This window comes from Achroia grisella, unplaced genomic scaffold (assembly GCF_030625045.1).
Source record: "Achroia grisella isolate CSIRO2021 unplaced genomic scaffold, CSIRO_AGI_Agris_v1 utg2870, whole genome shotgun sequence".
Taxonomy (NCBI): Eukaryota; Metazoa; Arthropoda; class Insecta; order Lepidoptera; family Pyralidae; genus Achroia; species Achroia grisella.
In genome coordinates this window covers 239438-263732 of record NW_026712776.1, presented here as the reverse complement: position 1 = coordinate 263732, position 24295 = coordinate 239438, and the positions used below count along the sequence as shown (strand labels likewise).

Sequence of the window (24295 nt, the reverse complement as noted above, 5' to 3'; positions counted from 1 at the left end):
CAATCGGAATGTCGCCATCTCAACAAGAGATAGCATTAGACATGTCTGATTGTACCACAGTCGCCAAATGTGGACCCAGTTGTCACTGGTTTAAATCTTCGCCTGTCCCAGACAAAGAAGAAATAAATGTTTACGTAAATACACCAGAAGAGATGCAACTAGAAGATGATATTTTGCAAATATTAGGTGAGGCACCTCAGCCAGACATAAAGTTTGGTAAAAATATTCACTAAATATCGCTAAATATATAATAAAGGGTTTACAAAAGAAGAAAGATATTGTTCTTAAAAGATACTTTATTCTAGAACATATTAAATCCAGAAGCTAAGGTTGCAATGCCGGATATATTAGTCAAGAGAGATGCTTATTACAAAAACAAAGTTTGGGATTGTATTGTCTGCATTGTGAGCTGAGATGATTCTGCAGAATATATTGCTACAACCTCTTAGTGATGCGTGTCGTTTATTGTGCGATATATGGAAACAAAAACTAGACGAAACATTATTATGAGTTCTATTAATTGTAGTCTACGCGATACGTTCGATACTACTAAACGAGATAAATTCTTGTTTGGTGAAGATTTAGCAGAGAAGCTCAAAGCAGCAAAATCTGTACAGAAAACAGGAGAATCATTATCCCAAATTAATCCTGTAGCATCAACTAGCAGGGTGTCAATTTACAAAAATATGTCAAAAACCCGGAATTTAAACTACAGGGGCCAAATACAAAGGAAACCACCATTCAGAAACAACGAAACATCAAGAGGTCGTGCCTCGACACGTCACTCGCAAATATATAAAGCCGAAGAGTTTGACCAGGAAGAATCATCGGAGATAGATTCACAGGTAAGTCAATACGCTGGTCGATTACGATTTTCAATCAATGGATTCGGATAACTAATGATCGTGTTTTATTATCATGGATAAAAGGTTATAAAATACCATTAGTCGCAATATATAATACCATGTAACCCCTAAATCTTCACAAGAGCACAACGAATTTATTAAAGCAATTCAGGAACTAATCGATATCAATGCGATATCAAAATGCTTCCATGAAGATGGAGAATTCATATCCAATATATTTCTTGTGACTAAACCAAATGGCAAAAAACGCTTTATTCAAACCTAAAACAATTTAATAAATTTATAAGCACCGATCATTTTAAAATGGAAGATTACAGAAATATTAATAACTAAAAATTGTCATATGGGTTCTATTGATCTAAAGGACGCCTTTTTTTTGTTAACATCGATAAAATACATAGAAAACTATTACGATTTAATTATAATGGTACACTTTACGAGTTTAATTGTTTACCATTTGGTTTATGCACAGATGTTTCAAAAGTTATTAAAACCGGTTATGGAATTTATGCGATCCAAAAATTGTATATCTGTAATATACTTAGATATATAATAGATTATATCGAAGTATAATATAGAAAACACATGCTTATTACTAAAAAGTTATTCATTATAAATCGTGATAAGAGTTGTTTGAATCCTAGTACGAACTGTAGATTTCTCGGTTTCTGTTTTGATTCTGATAAGATGATTATGCAATTACCTACAGATAAAAAAGAAAAAGTAAATATATCCATTTTTTTACATATATAAGAGATTTTGCTAGAATGGTTGGTCTTTTAGTATCTGCTTGTCCGGCATTACAGTATTCATGGTTACATACAAAATTATTTGAACAATTCAAATATCAAGCTTTATTAAAAAATTACAATTATAATCAAATTGTAACTTTACCACATTTTATTAAAGGAGATTTCCTATGGTGGCTGAAAAATGTGGATAATGGATATTCCCCTATAAAAAGAAATCAGTACCGATTTATCAATCCACAGGGTGGGGTCATACGGTGATGTGAAGAGTCATATGGTTATTGGAAATATATATATCAATGAACTAGAACTTAAAGCTGCGTTCTTTGGATTAAAAGTCTTTGCCAGTAATTACCATGAATGTGAATTGTTACTAAGAATAGATAACGTAACAGCAATTTCTTGTATAAATCGATTTCCAATATCCCCAAAATGAGGTTTCTCGAGATATTTGGAAATATATGAAAGACGTCGTATTATAGTGTTTGCATATATAAACACGAAAGAAAATCAACGCTGATAGACTGTCTAGGAAGAAATTTTGCGATACCGAGTGGGAATTAAGTGATTACGCGTATAATGAAATTAAACAACAGTTAGGTGTGGCAAATATTGATTTATTTGCCAGTCGCTGCAATTCTAAATGATACATATGTTACATGGAAAAATGAACCGGGAGCATGGGCCATTGATGCTTTCAAATTTCATGGGAAGAATTAAATTTTTAAATATATAAAAATGATTCAAAAAATAATACTAGACAGGGCGGAGGGTATAGTTGTCGTACCATACTAGAACCATGGTTCCCCTTGTTCAAAAGAATATGTCAGTCAGACCTTATATATTTTTCACCACGATTAACTTCAAATCTCCTTACAGATCCGTGCACAACTTACACCGCTCTCTAACGTTGGTTGCCGCGATTATCCGGCAGACTCTATTAATATATAACACCGAGATCAGAGATATAATGCTTGCATCATTATCAAATAATACATATAGGCAATATGACGGCGGTATAAGAGCTTGGCTCAATTATTGCAGTTGTCATAATTATGATTATACTTCTATATCTATACCTCCAATAATAGAGTTTTTAACGGATGCATTCGATAAAGGTATATGGAACGATTAATACATACAAATCCGCCTTGTCTCTGTTATTAAGCAATAATCTGGATGATGATAGACTTAAGCGCTCTGAGAAAACTAAGGCCATCGAACCCAAAATATAACATAACTTGGGACCCTGAATTGTCTTACAATTTCTAGCACAGAAATGGCTAACGATATATAAAACAAGAAGACAGTAACGTTACTCGCCCTTGTGACTGCACATCGTGTACAAACTCTGTCATTAATCCACATAAATAATATTTATACAATGTCTAATGAAATTCTGATAAAGATTACAGACGCAATTAAGACAACAAAATTAAATACATCTCTACCCGTATTACGACTTCCGTTTTATAATTTTCCAAAATTTGTCCCGCTCGTTGTTTACAATCATACTAAATATATAAAGCAGAAGACAACAGGCTTTTTGTAAGTTTCAAAAAACCTATTCTAGAACATTAGCCATTGGATAAAAGATATATTAGAAGAAAGCATTAACACATCAATATTTAGTTCACATAGTACACGACATGCAGCCACATCGAAGGCTAACAATTGTTAGTATAGAAGTAATTAAAAGGACCGCAGGATGGTCTGATTCATCTTCAGCTTTTGCTCGCTTCTACAATAAAGAAATTACAAATAATAATATATTTGCAGAATCATTACTAGATGATACAACATTATAACTAATATATACAATGGAGAACTGATTTTGATTTGTATATTAATAAAAATATTCTAAAATTGTCTGCCGACGTATTATTACCTATTCCGAGATATATTATGCAAAAACAAATACTGATAAGTATTATTTGTCATTGTTAATTTTTATTTTAAAATCACGACTTTAAATATATAAAGCAGAAGAGTTAATTGAAGATCAAACGAACTCTGAAGAAATTATGTGAGCATTCATTCGAAGGATTTATTATCACCCACCCAATTAATATTGGCATCAATCCCATCCCAATAATACGATTATAAAATAACAAATAACAGATTCATAACTTTAAACAAAATGACTAACTCGAACGATTACATTTAAAACGTAGCCTGCCCCACTTACATATATAAAATAAAAAAAAAAAAGAAGGTATTTAAATTGTGTGTTAGAGTAGATGGCGCTACTACATTATGTTAAACGGAAATCGCTTCGAATGAAGCTGCTCACATAATTACGATCGAACTTCACTTGGTAAGTTCGTTTGATCTTCAAAAATATGTGAGTTCCCGGGAACTCAATAAAAATTAAACATGGTAAGATCCCTTGATTTTTGCTAATTATACGTATAAATAATGACCGCGATTTAAAACAATATTCAAAAATATTTTTTTGGTGTTGGATAGACAATTTATCTAAAAAAGCTACGGCTTTGTAACATGCCAATAGGAGCGGATCATCAAATACATATATGTTAATATTGCAAAAACGTGTACAATAAAACGCAGCCGAAGTTGCGGGAGTGAGCTAGTATTTTTATTTTCAAAGATCAACACTTGTTCCATATTTAAATATCATTGGAAGTCTGTATCTGGAACATTCTAGAAAACATATATTCGATTTTCAAATCAAACTACTGATTGATTATTTTTTAAATTTCTTTAGATATTAAAATATTTCAAGTTTGAAAGACTCGGAATTCAAATGTCCGAAATCAAAGTATCTAGAAGATTCCGAACTAAATCAGTACGCTTGTTCTATATTTAAATATCATTTGAAGTCTGTATCTGGAATATTCTAGAAAATATATATTCGATTTTCAAATCAAACTACCGATTGATTATTTTTTAATTACTTTAGTTATTAAAATATTTCAAGTTTGAAAGATTCGGAATTCAAATGTCCGATATCAGAACTAGAACATTCCGAACTAAATCCGTTCGATTTGCAAATGAAACCTATATACATTCGATATTCAAATGAGTTATTGAATTCGATAATGGGCTATATATGTAACATCTCACTACGACCAATAGGATCGCAGCAGCAAAGCAAAAATGTGTCAAAGAATATTCATTTTGCGTTAATCTTCTGCGCTACGTAAACGGTTAAAGTTACTTAAAAAATACGTATAACGGAATTGTTCTCCTTTAAATGTTCTAGAAAAAACTTCCAGACAACATATGTCTATCTTTTAAGGTTAACTCACTACAATCATTTACATATATGGTCAAATTTCTTCTAAAATAGTGCATTATTTGCGAGAATTTAAATTCAAAATATCTTTATTCATGTAGGTCTATTACAGACTCTTATGATATGTCAAATTTACCGTCAGTTCGGAATGATTTCGAAATGAGAAGAGAGTGTTTTTATTTACTAAAACCTGTCGAAAATTTAAAAGTTAAACTAACATAGGACAGATGCGACTCCGGGGCGGGTTATTAGTTATAAATAATAGAAGTTCATAATTATACCTAATTAGGTATAATTATGAATATAGTTTTAGTTATAATTTTGTTATAATTTACAATTGTAAATTATAACAAAATTATAGTCGGTAATGACCCACTTCTGTTATTTTTGTTGTCAATTATGTATGCTCAATTGTTATAAGGGAGTCCGTACATTGAAGCTGTTTATTTAACTATATCCTATCGATAGTACTATTTCCCTTACTCCCTTCGCTTTCGTTCCTTTAAATGGAATAATAAAGAGTTTCATTCATTCGTTCAATTCAATCGACACTCACATTCAGTAATACTTTCAACGCAATCCAATCGAATGGTCCCAAAAAATCCTCGTAGCAAGGTACACGTCGCGCTGATCCGACGCTATACTTCTAAATCACGGATTGGTTTATTTATTTACTCATACGACAATTTACATATAAGAACCAATCCAATTCCGAGGCTCACGGCGTTCGCAAAGATTAAGGCTGTCCCCCAACGACCCCCAACGACCCCCCGACGACCCCCCACGAAACCATTTCCCACATAATCCGTATAAATCCACTTTATATTCATCCACCTTAAAGACCGCAATAAAAATATCTAGTGAACACTTTTTACGGGACACGCTCACGATTTTATTTGCGACCGAGTCCAATTATGGATCTCTTGGTAGGGGATTACTTTTTTTATAATAGTCACTCCAACCTATAATAAACATCCAGTGGGAGGAATGGAGATCAACTATTAGATTAACGCCACAAATCAAATACCTACAAATTGATATATTTGTGAGCAATATGTTTTTTCTTTTAAATAAACATTTATAACTACCTGATCCATCCGCTGAAACTCTATTCCGCCTCAACATTAAATATGTCAAAGGTTTTTTGAAGTTTAGTTACGCAATAAATTTCTGAACGCACCCTGTTTGACAGGTATCAGCAGTTTGTATGGGAAAATATAATTGTTGTTTTTACTATTTTACATACAATTCCTTTATATTTTATCACCGCTAAAACTTTCCCTGGACTTCCACGATTCAAGACTAAAATTAGCCAAAACGGTTCAGCCGTTCTCGAGTTTTAGCGAGACTAACGAACAGCAATTCATTTATATATATATAGATTTTCTCTAAAAAAAACATAGATATAATATAATATAAAACATAGATATATATAATATAAGAAAAAAATAGAATAGAATAGAAAATCATTTATTCAAATAATCTTACATTGAAGCACATTTGAAGTAATTACATTTTTTTAAATCTACCGCTCGTTCGGAAAGCTGTCTCAGCAAAACATTAAAGAAGAAAAAAGATTGAATTAACAATTATTAAGATTGTATGGAAAGTGATATCTCAAATATTAAAATAAAATAAATATATTTACATCAACAGATATACACGCATTTTATAAAACAATATAAATTACAAAAAAAACAGTACATAAAAAAAGAAGAAACAGATACAATATTTAAGTCTCAATATAGCATTATGTCACTTCTGTGACCTTACTAGGTCATTATAATGACCTGTATGAAGGACATCCAGTCCCATATATATCACTTCTATTTAAGTTACTTTAGACTTACTCCAGCTAATAATTCGTGATCTTCATTCTTCCTCTTGATGATACAGCTCCTTGCAATTTTTCTCCATCTGGTACGATTTTTGGAGACCATTGTACAATGGACTGATATGTAGTCGTTTTTATAGGATCAAATAAAAAAAAATCAAAAATTTATTTATTCATGTAGGACATTTTATAAGGAACAATGAATTTTAAGAAGAAAAGATCTAATCTATCACATATATACATATAAATAAAATTCGAGTGTCTGTTTATAATATTGAAATAACCGTATTTTACTACATGCATATGAATATAAATACGGTACATACACCAAAAAACCATTTAATACAATTTTTGTCTGTCTGTCTGTCGGTCTGTTTGTTCCGGCTAATCTCTGAAATGGCTGGACGGATTTTGACGTGTCTTTCTTTGGCAAGTAGCTGATGTATTAAGGAGTAATTTAGGTTACTTTTATTTTAGAAGAATAAAGTTAAATTCCACGCAGACAAAGTCGCGTGTACAGCTAGTTTAAAATAAGTAACAGTTGATATGTGACGTGGAACTGAATCAGATCGAGAATAAATTATATTTGCTGCTGTATATAATCCACTGAATATGTCCATCACATTTTAGGTTTCAAAAGTGGTTAAATTAATTTAATTTTAATAAAGGATTTTCTATTGTAAACATCTTCACATTTAGATTCAAACCTTTAAACCAGTTTCTAGAGCTACAAATAGCCGAAGAATTCTCGCTCACACGATCACCCCAAATTATTCCAAGTGGACATTTTCGTAAATCACACCAGTGTATAAATCAAACGGTAACAAATAACTGGTAAGTGCGTGGGTCCCGATGTTTGGGGGATGTTGTGTCGATACCCAGTTGCGACAAATATGCGGGATTCCTGTTACGCGAACCAGCTATCGCTGTTACAATTGTAGAGGCGTCATGTTTATATTTTTATATAAATATTGTAATATCAGACAACGCCAGCTAGTCCCAAGCTAAGTGAAACTTGTGTTATGGGTACTAGACGACTGATATAAATATTTTTTTTTGTAAATACATATATAATATACATAGAAAACAACCAATAAAAAATTAGTGCAAAGAATCGAACCCACGACCAAGGCGGTGTGCTTAACCATATTATTATAAAATAATATATAAATTTGAAAATATGTATTTAGGTTTTTTAAAACTCAACGGCTGAACGATTTTTCATAAAATCTGGCACGAAGTTATATGGACGGCTACAGACTATCTCTCGTCTAAAAAAACCAGACAGACCTTTTCTGTTCTAAAAAAAGGAATTATCAAACATTTTGAAAGTATTAAAGTTTAGGCTAAGCATATTTTATACTAGCTGTTAGCTGTGACTTCGGCGGCGTGGAATTTATCTCTCTTTTTCTATTACAATAAGTCAAATTTATAGAATAGAATAGAAAATCATTTATTCAAATAAACTTACATTGAAGCACTTATGAATAGTAATTTTTTTTTTAATCTACCGGTCATTCGGAAAGCTGTCTCATCACAAACAGAACGAGCAAGAAACTTGTGTGTTGCTCATTTAAATAATTTTGTTCTTACTTTTTACAATTTAAGTTTAAGTATGTGAATACAAACTACCGATTAACTAATTCAATTAAATAATCAAATATTAAATAAGATATCCGAAGTTACCTCCTACAATATTAGCTATCTGCCAGTGAGTCCTATCAAAATCGTCCAGCCGTTTCAGAGATTACCAACAACAAACATACATATACACATTTTTTTAAATTATATTTTTATATACGTGAGTATCGTATATACTTTCATAAGCTGTTAAATTAAAATTACAAACAGACATTACAATTTTATTTATTTTTATATAGTAAACTAGCTTTTGCCCGCGGCTTCGGTCGCGTTAATTTATCCCCGTAGGGGTGGAATTTATCAAAATCAAAATCCTTTCTTAGGTGATGCCTACGTCATAGTAGCTTTATGCAAAGTCTCAGCCTGATCGGTTTAAAATTGACAAAGTTTCATACAAACTTTCATCCCCTATTTTACCCCTTTGAGGGTAGAATTATTCAAAATCTTTTCTTAGCGGATGCCTACATCATAACATCTACCTGCATGCCAAATTTCATCCCGATCCGTCCAGTGGTTTGGGCTGTGCGTTGATAGATCACTGTGTCAGTCACTTTTGAGTTATATATATTTGATGCATAGTTGAATTAAAGTATATTTTCAATAGACCCAGCATTTCATCATATACATTTCATTTTCACATCAATACATCTCCACAGTTCTCTTCTATTCGAAGCTCGCGACGATAATTCGCAGTTTGTATTCATAGTCTGCCGCGTCGCACGACTCTGTCGCGCGACACGATCCCGACGACCGGACGACGTGCGACATATTACATTCCCATAGACGAGACAGACGAACACCTTATATATACCTTATAGTAAACTGTTGCGTTCTGAATCATGAGTAGTATTATATTAAGATGCACTTGTTCATTACCAACTACACATATGTATATAGTTTTATATAAAAGTGTATTTATTTTTATTTTACAAATGTAAGAATGTTATGTGATGCAAATTTTTGTGATATTAATAATAAATAATAAAATAATAAAAAATATAAAATTCTCGTGTCACAGTTTTCGTTCCCATACTCCTCCGAAACGGCTTGACCGATTCTCATGAAATTTTGTGAGCGTATTGAGTAGGTCTGAGAATCGGCCAACATCTACATATTTATCATCCCACCGCTAATTTTTTTTTAATTTTAAGGCAAAACAACGTTTTCCGCGACAGCTAGTAATTTATATATAACAGACGAATATATTTGACGACCTCGGTGGTCTAGCGGTCTAGCACCGCTTTACGACCGATGGTCGCGGGTTCGATACCTCGCACGGCACAAACATTTGTATTCATGAGTATGATTGTTTGTATCGGTTAGGGTGTTTTCTATGTATAATATGTATGTATTTATGAAGGCTGCTTGGCTGTAGAAGTAGGTGATACTGAAATACCAGCGTAGATGACTTTTTATAAAGTGTAACTGGGTTATTATTATAGCCTTTATTCAGATCCAACTTATACATTATTTTAAAACAAACATAAAGCTTTAAAACTTAAAACGAAATAGTTATTCTATTATTTGGATGTTTTTTAATGTCTGTAGATCTGTTAGCCAATCGGCAAAGGCCTCCTCCAATCATTTCCATTCTTCTCTTTCTCGTGCCACTCTTCCACATTACTCCTGCCACAGTCCTAATATCATCATCCCATCTTGTGTGGGATCTGCCTCTTTTCCTTTTTCCTTCCCTGGGATACCATCTTGTCACTTTCTAACTGGGTTAATAACCTATATATAATTTGTTCATAATAACTCAACTTCACACAGGTAAATAATGATATAAATACCTATATATAATTTTTAATTTTAGTTCATAATAATTAAGTTATGTAATTAAAATACTATAGATATAAATTTAGTTAGTTTTAGACATTATACACAACATCACTGTACAAAATAACTGATATAAATACTTACTATAAAACAATGTATATTTTTTTAAACTTTTTGACATTGAATTTTAATATTGATTGACATTCTTGACATTTATTATTTTATAGTTGTATAATTAAGTTATGTAATTAAAATACTATAGATATAAAAAAAAAATTACCATTGAGCAGGCAAATAAATAAATAATAATTATTATTATTATTAAAAAAAAACTATATTTTTTACATAGAAAATACCCAGATTAATAAAAACAACCATAGCCATGAATACAATTTTTTCTATCATGCGAGGAATCGAATCCGCGACCAATGTACACAAAGTGCTAGACAGATAGGCCGTATGAATTTGACTTTGAGATGTTGAGATAAAAAAAGTTGCGTAACAAAATCATTGTGTTCGGACATCGGAGCACAACTTTCGCCAAATTTTCGGGTTTTGTATTGATTGCCGCATGCATCCTTATGTAAAGTGCGAATACTGTAACTACCATATAGTAATTTTTGTAGCTGTGACGTGGTCGTGTGGAATGAGTAGTCATGCTCACTAAAATGTCCAGACATGTGGCGGCGTGGTGGGCCGGGTCAATGGGCTCCCTAAAATATGGTCGAGCGCAGTGATGGCTGGCTCATCCGTCATACTCGTGAACGAGTGCTGCTTGTAGGGACTGGTCTGCTCTTATCACTACGACTGATTTAATCTTATTGCATGATTATATTTGACCCAAAAAATTTGTGCTTGTTGGTAGTTTGTATTCACACGTTTCGACTTGTAAATGTAAACTTACAAGGATTATTTAAAAGAGCAACACACAAGTTTCTTGCTCGTTCTTCTTGTGATGAGACAGCTTTCCGAACGAGTGGTAGATAAAAAACAAATTGTTATGACTATTCAAAAGTGCTTAAATTAAGTTTATTTGAATAAATGATTTTCTATTCTATTCTATTCTATTCTTTCGCCAAATTGTCGAAGTAAAAGTGAGTAGCATCATAAAAATAAACTGTACATCTTTATAGGCCAGTCACTCAACGGGTGGAGCTACGGGCTGGGCTTGTATTTACATAAATAATAAAAAATATATCTGTCCGAGTTGTCGTCCGGGGAGGCAGTTGTTATCGTACACACTACTATTAACTTATGAAAATAAGCTACAATAACACTTTGTTTATTCTGCGCCTAGAGAAATTTGCGATGGCCGAAAGAAACGGGCAGTGGTTGTCAAACTTTCGCACTTCGAAGGTGATGTGATTTTTTCTCATATCCGCGCGATTTTCGTAAAGAGTGGTACAAAGTTTTTGCTTCACGTATATAGTGTTGTGTTAATGTCCACCAACTCAGAGTCGCTCAACGAGCTATGGAAAGGGCTATGCTTGGAATTTCTCTGAGGGATCAAATTCAAATTCAAAAATCATTTTTTCATGTAGGACATTTTAGCCGCTTATGAACGTCAAATTTTTACATTCTAATTTTTTTTTTCTCTACCGTCCAGTTCGGTATATAGATCCAATTGAGAAGAACTGGCAAGAAACTCAATTGAATTACTTTTTTTTTTAAGCCAGTTTATTTACAATGTATATTTATATAGGTGTCTATGTCTAACATTAAATGAAAATTCAGTGCATGAACAACTATTGCCATGCACGCTCGTCATTCAAGTAATCGTTTAGTGAGTAATAGGCTTTGCTCAGTAAATACCAAGATCATTTTAGGTAGAATACAACTGACAGAAATAATTAATTAATTTCTCAGATCAATTTAATTAAACCAGTCAAATATTATTAACTGGTTTAATTAAATTGGTCTGATGATTAATTTAATTGTTTCTGTCAGATGTTTTGAATTTATTCAAAGATATTATTAGAATTAACATGTTAGTAACGTTATCAATTCCAACATATCCTTTGGTATCTTATTGTAAATTTTTATACCTATTCCCATAAAAGACCTATTAACTTTTTCTAAACGATACTTGGGGACAGCAAGTTTGTCTTTAAATCTAGTATTAACATTATGAATATTGCTGTTTTTTGGAAATAAGTCAAGATTTTTATGAACATATAGGATATTTGAATATATAAATTGAGAAGCAACGGTGAGCAAATCCGTAACGAAGTAATTCGCCAGAGAACTAAGGTCATCGACATAGCTCTTCGTATTTGCAAGTTGAAATGGCAGTGGGCTGGTCATATCTGTCGCAGAACCGATGCTCGATGGAGTAGGCGTGTTCTAGAGTGGAGACCACGACTTGGCAAATTGTGTAGAACAGCCCGCAACTAGGTGCAGCGACGACATCGACGGGCTGAAGATCGTGCCCAGTGGCGTACCTTGGAAGAGACCTATGTCCAGCAGTGGACTGCAGTGGGCTGATGATGATATAGATATGTTATAAATAGATACTTGACTGATTATAAAAAATATTTCGCTGTTTGAAAGGTAAAATATTCAAGAACGACATACTGGTGGGCAATATATTATGTTAATAAACAAAATTAACAAAGGTAAAAGCACCCGGGCCTATAGTTGATTATACGGGTAGATAATATTTTATTACTATTCTTAATTATTATTAATACAAGGAAAAATGTTGGGGCACTTGATACGACACGACGAACTAATTAACAACATTATAGAAGGAAAAATAGATGGAAAGAGAGGAAGGGGAACACCAAGACACAGCTATATCAAGCAAGTTAAAGAAAAAGTTGGAGTCGTGTCGTATCAACAGCTAAAGGGACTGATAGAAGATCGTGGAAGATGGCGGCAGCTCCACCGACATGAGCACAGCTCTTAAATTATGAATGAATGAATATTTTATTGCACAAAAACAAAAATCAAACATATATATATACAACATAATTAACAGAGGGCTACGGACGGTAGGGAGTGTGAAAAAAAATACGACGAGCGTGCATGGCAATAGTTGTTCATGTTCGGGATTTTCATTTAATGTTAGACATAGACACCTATATAAATATACATTGTAAATAAACTGTCTTTTAATAAATTAAAATAAAATATTCAATTGAGTTTCTTGCCAGTTCTTCACAATTGGATCCATATACTGAACTGCACGGTATGGAAAAAATTAAAATTATAATTGAAAAAATTTGCCGTTCATAAGCGGCTAAAATGTCCTACATGAATAAATTATTTTTGAATTTGACAATGCATAAGAGGTTAACAGGTCATATATGAATAAATGTTCCTTGACTTGATATAGTTTTTTATAACAGTCATCTACAGACCAAAGTTTTATAGAATAGAATAGAATAGAAAATCATTTATTCAAATAAACTTACATTGAAGCACTTTTGAATAGCCATCACATATTTTTTTTATCTACCGCTCATTCGGGAAGCTGTCTCATCACAAGAAGAACGAGCAAGAAACTTGTATGTTGCTCTTTTAAATAATTTTATTCTTACTTACAATTTAAGTTTAAGTGTGTGAATACAAACTACCGATTAGCACTAATTCAATTAAATAATAAAATAGAAAAAACATTCAATACACAACAACTGGTTAAACAATTAATAAGAGGAAATAAGTCATAGTGATTAGAGCAGACCAGTCCCCACAAGCAGCTATATATTATTTGATTCTTGATTTTAACACAGCATTCACTACTTAGCAACAGTTTTCCAACAGTCAAATCAGTTTTCAATCAGTCAAAAACTAAATATAAATTAATTTTCTATGGTATTAGGTAGATTGCGTTGTAATTATATCAATTTCACTAAATAACCATAGAACGTACAAAATTTTTATATTTAAATGAAATTTCAGGTTGCGAACACTGATTAGATTTTTTGTTTTTTGCAATAGCATATGCTGGTGGTCACTCTATTCTCCCAAATTTGAATCTCAATGACTGTGTATTGTACACATGTACAACATTTATTTGAAAAGAATAGGAGCTGAGTTTCTTGTCAGTTCTTCTCATCTCGATATCATGACTGACGGTAGATTTGACATATCATAAGAGTCTGTAATAGACATACATGAATAAAGATATTTTGATTTGATTTGATTTGAAATAGAAGCAACAGAAGAATACGTGTGAAGGTAGACGAATATGTCTGCTGTTAATTTTATTTATCAGCTACCTGCAGCTCTTCTATTTACCTACGACGATGGCGTAATCACTGCCGAAATATCAGGAACTCAATAAAAATAAATAAAACATTAGATCCCGTGATTTTTCCTAATTTAACAAATATACTTGCTTATTATAAAATATTTTCTTTGTAAAAAAGCTTATTATAAAATTGAAGAATTTGCAAATGATAATAATGTTTTTGTAGAAAATATCTGACTTAAAATTCATAGCGCTGACAATGTTATCTGATTGAACAGAGATTAAGTGCGTAGCGGTTTCTATGTTGATTGTCGCATGCCTAATCCTTGTTAATGTAAATCTAATTACAACATTTATTTAAAAGAGCAACACACAAGTTTCTTGCTCAATCCTCTTTTGATGAGACTGCATTCCTAATGAGCGGTGGAATAAAAAAATATGACATATTAAGTTTATTTGAATAAAGATTGTTTCTATTTCTATTATTAATTTCATGAAATAAGAAAATTACAGTTTGAGAACCACTGGGTGGGGTAGAAGTGGTCAATTTGAAGGAATACGTTGTTTTGATATAGTGGTACGGTGGGCGCCGGCACCGGGCGCCTAATGGATGTTTTTATAATAAACATACGCTGTACTCCCTCATATTACATCATACAATACTTTCTTTATACAAATATTATATTCTTTATACTATATGGTGGCAAACAAGCATACGGCCCGTCTGATGGTAAATGGTTACCGTGCCCCTAAGACACCAGGTGTGTCACGTGCTGACTCTTAAGAAATCTTAATATACCCTTCTTGAAAAACCATATGCTGTCTACCGAGAAAACTTCATCTTGCATTTTTACAATGAAAGTGCATCTAATAAATAAAAAATCCAGAAAAAGGGATTTTTAGTAATGTGGACTGATGATCTTATTGCTAGCAATGTACCATGTCAGGTTGACCTCCACGCGGTTCCCTTTAGAAAGTGATAAATTCTTAGTGAATTTGTCACGATGGGCTAACTGACCTGACCTCATGCCCATCTTATCATCCTCCACTGGTGCCCCGCCAGCGTAAACCGTTAGCGCAAGCTGGAGCACCATTCCATTATCATCTATAAAAAAAATTTGTCACACATAAAGAAATGTAATCACAACGTGTATGACTTCCAACCAATACAACCTCATGTAAGTAAACATCTAAAGGAAACACTCAAAAATGCCCCAACAAGAACCCCGTGAAATCTCGACCCACCTCATAAAACACGTGAAACAATATCTTGAACACGTCGTACCGTACCTCCACGATCTATACATGTTATTACTCCTTATGACCATTGATATAAGGTTCAAAATATGTGATTTTGTACGAAATGGCGTTTGGTCATTCGGCTTTCCTGGGCTATAAAATTATATTGTGCGTTTGTAAAAGCTGACTGTTTGTCATTATTTGCATATAGATGTTCGACGACGTTTTTCAACGGATGCATACGCGGATAATAAAGGAAATCAACCCTGGATAATTTTTTTTTATACTACGATGGTGGCAAAATGAGAACTATAACTCTGAGAACAGAACCCTCATCTAGTCAAAATTTAAAATATATTTTTTTAGCCTTACATTTATTTAGGGAATTTTAAACTTTGTGTTTAATATACATTATTTATATTATTAACCGGGTCTTAACACGAATAATTTAATGGCAAATAAAGGTATTTACCTCTCTTGACGTTTCGACTAGGTTGCACTAGCCGTGCAAAAAAAAATTATTCGTGTTATGTAAGACCCGGTTAATAATTTAAATAATTTATTTAGGGACTTTTATAATAATACTAGCTGTCCCGGCAAACGTTGTTTTGCCTTAAAATAAAAAAAAACAATTTAGCGGTGGACGACCCCTAACATTTAGGGGGATGAAAAATAGATGTTGGCCGATTCTCAGACCTACTCAATACGCTCACAAAATTTCATGAGAATCGGTCAAGCCGTTTCGGAGGAGTATGGGAACGAAAACTGTGAGACAAGAATTTTATATATAAGATGATAATGTCAGTTCCATTAAATAAATAAACAAAATATCCTATATATATATATATATATATATATATATTCGTGAAGTCCAGGAAAGGTTTAAAAGGTGATAATAATATTAAGAAATTGCATGTAAAATAGTAAAAATAACGATTATATTTTCCCATACAAACTGCTGATACCTGTCAAAAAGGGTGCGTTCAGAAATTTATTGCGTAACTAAACTTCAGATGGCAATTGTGAGTAGCTATGACGTGGTCTGGTGTTTTGAGTAGTCATGCTCACTAAAATGTCCAGACTTGTGGCGGCGTGGTGGGCCGGGTCATTGGGCTCCCTAAAATATGGTCGAGCGCAGTGGTGGCTGGCTCATCCGTCAAACTCGTGAACGGGTGCTGCTTGTGTGGACTGGTCTGCTCTAATCACTATGACTTATTTTCTCTTATTAATTGTTTAACCAGTTGTTGTATATTGAATGTTTTTTCTATTTTATTATTTCATTGAATTGGTGGTTTGTATTCACACACTAAAACTTAAATTGTAAGTAAGAATAAATTATTTAAAAGAGCAACACACAAGTTTCTTGCTCGTTCTTCTTGTGATGAGACAGCATTCCGAATGAGCGGTAGATTAAAAAAAAAAATGTTATGACTATTCAAGAAGCACTTTTGAATAGTCATAACATTTTTTTTTTTATATAATTTTTTAATGTAAGTTTATTTGAATAAATGATTTTCTATTCAAAAAACTTTTGACATATTTAATTTTAAAGCGGAACGGAGTTGTGACGCCAGTAAGTCTATACAGTAAATATATCTACTAAATTGATTATAAACAATAAGAAGTCATCAAGTAGATGTTTGCCCACTCAAAGCCAATATCACATATCAAGTTTTATGGTTTTTTGCCTTTAGAACTGTCCAGGCCATTGATTCAGAATATCTATTGGCCACTTTAGTGCCATAAATTGCCTTTTGTTACCTTCTTTCCATAGTTAAGATTCCCAAATTATATGGGGCATGTTCATGACTAAGTTAGAAGTGGGTATAAATATTTTTTGCTCTGATTACATTGTAGATCTTAAAGTTTGTCGTTTTTTATGTCATTCCTAATCTATTCGGGATGAAAGAATGACTGTGGAGACATACTGAAATAACAACTGACTATTTGATTTGTTAGTTTCAATACATAAATACATAAAGAACACTCATTTGACTAATTTGTTACTTACATTTCAAATTTAAAACCATATCGAGTCACCTGATGTTGGTGACGTCACGATTATAAATACGGTAAATAAACTAAAATAACATTTTTTACAATTTATGTCTGTCTGTCTGGCGGTCTGTTTGTTCCGGCTAATCTCTGAAATGGCTGGACCGATTTTTCGGGACTTTTTTAGTCAGGAGTAACTTAGGCCACTTTTGTTTTAGAAAAATAAAGTTACATTCATATATATAAATAAATTGTAACTATAGTATATATAGATTTAAGAGTGTACATAAAGAAGTACCTATTTGAATACGTTTTATTTGTAAATACATACATAATGTCTTATACAAAAATACCTAATCTAAATATATATAACTCAAAGGCGACTGACTGACATAGTGATCTATCAACGCACAGCCCAAACCACTGGACGGATCCGGCTGAAATTTGGCATGCAGATAGATGTTATGACGTAGGCATCCGCTAAGAAAGGATTTTGATAATCAGGGGATAAATTAACGTAAGCGAAGCCGCGGGCAAAAGCTAGTAGAAAAGTATAATCGTTAATACAAATTAAACGAGCACCAAATCCGCGACTATCGGAAGATGCTATACCGCTATACGATACGACTGTGCTTAGAGATCGTAAGTACATATAAATGCAATATTATTTTTATTGTCCTAATTATTGTAACACCAAATTCAAATTTAAATTTAAAAATCATTTGTTCCTGTAGGACATATTAGCCGCTTATGAACGTTAAATTTTTTACATTATAATTTTAATTTTTTCCCAACCGTACAGTTCGGTATATAGATCCAATTGAGAAGAATTGGCAAGAAACTCAATTGAATTACTTTTTTTTTTAAAAGCCAGTTTATTTACAATGTATATTTATATAGGTGTCTATGTCTAACATTAAATGAAAATCCCGTGCATGAACAGCTATTGCCATGCACGCTCGTCATTCAAGTAATCGTTTAGTGAGTAATAGCTTTAAAGTCCTTTTTAAAAAAAAGGGGGGGGGGGGGCGAGGCGATAGGTAGTAATGTGTACTGATGGTCTCATAGCTAGCAATGTACCATATAATATTGACCTCCATAGGGCTACTGACCTGACCCCATTCTCATCTTTATCATCCTCCACTGGTGCCCAGCCAGCGTAAACCGTTACCACAGGCGGGTGCGCCATTCCATTATCATCTATTAAAAAGTCTTCTTTAAGTTACAGAGTTTTCTGTAGTAGCGAAGTGTGCAGATAGCTTTATTTACAACGTAGAACACTCCAAGTAATCGGGTCATACGCGTAAAAAGCTGCGAGAGGAGAAAAAAAAACTATTGTATCAGTAGAGGGGATTCGAAGATATTCATTACGGTTTATATGCCGGAATGAATGGAACGGAATGAAAAGAAAGCGACGTACCTCCGGCAGGGACGTGTTGTGTGTTAAGTTTACGAAATTATTTTCTACAGCATCTGATCTGAGACGGTATGGGGTTTTGATCTGAGACAGCATGAGGTTTTTCAAGGGTATATTAAGGTTTCTTAAGGGTCTGCAGCGCGCGTGAAACCTATCATTTCAGGTGTCCATAGGTTAAGGTAACCATTTACCATCAGATGGGCCGTATGTTTCTTTACCACGGTAGTAGTCTAAAAAAATCATTATAAAATAGAATAGAAATAATCTTCATTCAAATAAAATTTTGAATAGTCATGTCATATTTTGACGGCCTCGGTCTAGCGGTTTAGCACAACGCCTTGCAATGGTCGTGGGTTCGATTCCTCGCACAGCACAAACATTTGCATTCATGAGTATGGTTGTATATTTGTCTGGGTGTTTTCCATATATAATATGTATGTATTTACAAAAAGAACTATGTTTTAGTATCAGTTATCAAGTACTCATAACTCAAGCTTTAGCTAGTTTAACTTGAGTCTATATGACGCTGTGTGAATTGTCCTGAGATTATCATTATTATTATATAGTTTTTTATTCTGTACTATCTACTCGCTCTGGCTTCGCACGGGTGTACATACATGTATTATATATATAAATATAAACCTTCCCCTTGAATCACACAATCTATAAAAAAAACTGCTTAAAAATCCGTTGCGCAGTTTTAAATATTTAAGCATACATAGGGACGGACAGACAGCGACAGCGACTTTGATTTATACTACATATGTAATGAAGCGCAGTGACGGTTTTGTAAGAAAGGTAATAAGCTCTTTTCTTGAAGGTTTCAATATCGTATCGGTTTGGATTAAGACCAATCTGCTTAGCTGCATATGAAAGAGATGGGACACACGTCCCAAGCATACTACTGTTTTAGAAATCTTCAAATTTTAGAACTAACCCTATTTTTAGAACTATTGTATAATATAATAGTTTGTTATTCGCACTTTTTCTGCTAAATTAAATCACTCAGATTTGTTAGAAACAAATTCAAGCAAAGTTCAGTAGGATCAACAGTCGATAAGTGTACGGATACCGTGAATGCTGTGTGTCGCGAAATTTAGTTAAACTTTCGTTGTTTTTTTATATAGCATATGCTGGTGGTCACTCTATTCTCCCAAATTTGAATTTAAATGAAATAGTATTATTATAAATATGTACAACATTAAAAAAAAATACGAGCTGAGTTTCTTGTCAGTTCTTCTCATCTCGAAATCATTCCGAACTGACGGTAGATTTGACATATCATAATAGTCTGTAATAGACCTACATGAACAAAGATATTTTGAATTGAATTGAACAATCTAGTGTTGGTAGATGAATAAACTACTGTCACCTATCTACATTGACATCGCTGTTACGTCAGTCAGCTCGTGACCACGGCTAGGCGAAACGTCGAGAGAGGTAAATACCTTTATTTGCCATAAAATTATTCGTGTGAAGACCCGGTTAACAATATAAATAGTGTAAATGACTTGATCTCTGCAAGTTCGTCCCTGGCAACAACAAGGACTGTCGCGGCTAAAAAGGGCGGCAGTAAGCAACGCACGTCGCACCCCGACACTGCCGACACTCCGCCGTCGTAACGGGCTCCATGCCGAATTATATAAATATGCGATAAATACAGCCTAAGGACATTACTATCCTCAGTGTTGCCAGATGACTTGCTTACTTCCCAAAATTTGAGAAATATTCCCCTGAAATTCAAATCTTAACAATGATAAAGTCTAAGTGTTAATTTCCAAAAAAACAAATATCGCACTTGTTTATATTCAAGTAAGATTGAAAATGAAAACGTGATCTATGTATCGTTGTAGTTTATTCTGCATAACTCGACTGTTATGGAAACACTTAGAATAAACTAAAAGGTAATCCGAACAACAGCGGTTGGTTTCAAATATATCCAACAAAATGTGGGTATGCCAAGTGTATTTACCTTAACGTTGACTTCCGACAATATCTCTTACTACCCTATCTCTGATAACTTTCTTGATGACTTATCTATAATATATCTAATATCATTGGAATGTATAAATAAATCAAAAAACCCGATTTCCCACTTTCCTTAAATTCATCCCATTTCCCCAAAATTTTCCCAAATTTGTGGGTAAATCTCCAACCTGGCATCCCTGACTATCCACCATCATGTTAATCTACTGAACGGGAACAACGAGAACTACTTGAAAGTGGTATACTTGTACAGGCGCATGCGGCAGACATAACTTAGATTTAGGGAAATTAAACGGCTTCTGTGAAGGTTTATTATAATTAAATGGCTCTGATATATAGAATGAGAAATGGCTGTCTATATGTTGTTCGTATAAGGTTAATAATAATAAAAATATACATGTATGTGTACTCATGAGTATAAACACTCTAACTTTGCATTTACTTTATAACTTACTAGCTACTCGCACCATCTTCGCCTGAATGTACATGTATTATATATGTAAACCTTCCTCTAGAATCACTCTATCTATTAAAAACCGCTTCAAAATCCGTTGTGTAGTTTTAAAGATTTAAGCATACATAGAGACAGACAGCGACAGCGAACTTTGTTTTATACTATGTAATGATATACGTATAATTAGTAGAAATCACGAGATCTTACCACGTTTTATATTTATTTGCTGAGTTCCCGATATTTCGGCAGTTTTTCAACCACCATGATCACGGGTGAACTATGTAATGATGATCAAAAGACCGATAATGAAGTTTCTTACGGATTCGTCTTGGCTATGACTATTCCAAAAAGGTTATTTAAATAAAGTCTATTTATATTGTTTTCCTATGTTGGATCTAGATACAGTTTAGTTTCTTGTCAGTTCTTTCCAACTGAAAATGGTAGCCAAACTGAACAGTACGGATACTGGTAAAAAAAATACGTAAATAAATGATTTGAACTACCTTCCGTACAATAACACTACTACGGATTTCTCAGTTAATTATTATGGTGATTATACTGTTTGTCTTTCTAATTATCGACTCTGAGACACACAGCACTTCGCTCGCCCGCTGATTACAGCGTAATAGCCACATGACGCTAGCAGTGTGCGGTAGAGACATAATACTTCTTTCTCTTTCCCACATACTACAGTGATTGAAATAAAATTAGGTAATGATGGATAAATTAAAGTAATTTTCTTCCGTATATTGTGTGAATATCTATTACAATGAAAAAACAAATTGAGTACAGTGACAGCAATATTTAAAAGTAGGGATGTTAGGAGTTCCGTAACCGTAACCGAATCCGGAATAAAAGTTTCGGACATAATCGGATAGGGGTGGAGCCTAATTGAGACACGTTATGTAACCATTTTATTAGCTATTTGTATTTTACTTTTGAAATTCCAAAAAAAAATTAATAGCCGTAACCGAAATTGTCCGTAACTTATGGATAATCCGAAATTCAAATTCAAAATTCAAATTCAAAATATCTTTATTCATGTAGGTCTATTACAGACTCTTATGATATGTCAAATCTACCGTCAGTTCGGAATGATTTCGAGATGAGAAGAACTGACAAGAAACTCAGCTCAGAAGAACTCAGAAAGAATTTCATATCCCCATCCGTATCCGTATCCTGTATAATAATCTTTCCTATATCCGAAACCTATCCGTATCCGAAATTTCATATCCATAACATCCCTGTTTAAAAGGCTACTAACAAATACACAGAAGTCCAATGTTCATGCATACAGGTTTAGTTTACTTTGTTGATTTACCTTTATGTGTTGTTTAATTCTAAAATCAGATGTTTCAATTGAAAAATCGTTTGCAAATTAACTTACGAGCGGCTCGTTGAGGGAAGATTGTGTATAAGCGGAGGGCACTTCACGTGAGAGGCGAATTAAGTAATTGTACGCAAAGAAGGGGAGACCGGGGGCGAAGGAAACTTAGTCTCATCTCAAGTTGTTACTTTTTTATAGCGTTTTTTTGTTTCGTATGTATTGGAGTCGATTTGTGATGTTAGAAATTTTGAATGGATGCCACACTTGAGTTGAGCTGAGTGAGTTTTTTTTGATATGGGACAAACGAGTTTGCGGCTCACCTATTGCCAATAGACTATTGGTAACTGATTACCGCCGCCCATGCCTTGCAAGTGCGTTGGACTTTTAAGAAGGAATTTGGTCTTATCTTGAAGTTTTAAATATTATATCAGTTCGGAATTTGGTAATGTTAAAAGTACTAAATAACCTAAAATATCTTCTACTTTCTTCAATGGCAATATGGTATTTATGTCAGCACTATAAATCAGAGACACGGACTGGACACAAAAAGTATATCAAAAATTCCAAGTATTTTTTTTATTTCTAAATTTGAGCGCGTTTGACCGCAATCTCATCTGGTCACTCATCACCAAGTTAAGTGATGATGTAGTCTAAGCTGTTACACGCAAGCTCAAATAGTGCCTTCACTCTGGATTTGAAAGACCCAATGTTGTAAGAGGTAGGAAACATAGACGCTGGTAGAGAGTTCCACTCCTTAGCTGCTCGCATAAGGAAAGATGACGTAGACGCAAAATTTTAGTTTTCCTGGTGTAGAGACAACACTAATTTGATTGTAATTACTATAATATATAATGTTTATTTCAACATCTTTGTTTTTCTTATAATTTAGATTTTCAAATATGTATCTATTGATAAAATATTGTTTATATATATCATGTTATAATAATTTTCATCCTTCTATAATAAAAGTACATGTATTGGGAAGGAACTGGCTTCTGTCATACGGCTAATGCTAGTTCAGAAGCCAGGACTACACATAAATACTGAAAGGATTGATATTGTCTGGAATGTGTACCTATTGTATAAATAATATTGTAACGATCCTTCTGAATTTAATAAAGATTATTATAAAAAAAAAAATATATATATATATATAAGTAAATGTAATTTGTTATGAGACTGTGATACAGTAAAGAACCCGCGACCATCAGAAGTAAAGCGTAAGTTAATCCACCAAGACCTTCAAATAAAAACTATACCTATACTTAAACAATTTAACAATGTCTTGGTCATCGAACGTATGACTAGGTTATGCAGACCATTTTTTGTACCTGTATTTGAAACCGACTAACTTATATACACGGTCCACAATTTAACAATGTCTTGGTCATCGAACGTATGACTAGGTTATGCAGGAGTGCACTTCTAACTTTGAAACGGTCCAGCTTCGAAGCAGTTGGAGCGTTGTTTCCAGGCGGAAACTGTCTGCTGATGGCACTTGGGCCCTGTCCACTGGCTGTGCACCACAGAATATCGCAGACCAGACCATTTTTATGT

General features: G+C 33.3%; 1 pseudogene; it reads left to right on the top strand.

The window, feature by feature from the left end:
• The first annotated feature begins 8 nt into the window (after positions 1-8).
• LOC131843201 (uncharacterized) overlaps positions 9-24295 on the top strand; it is a 131187-nt pseudogene continuing 106900 nt past the window's right edge.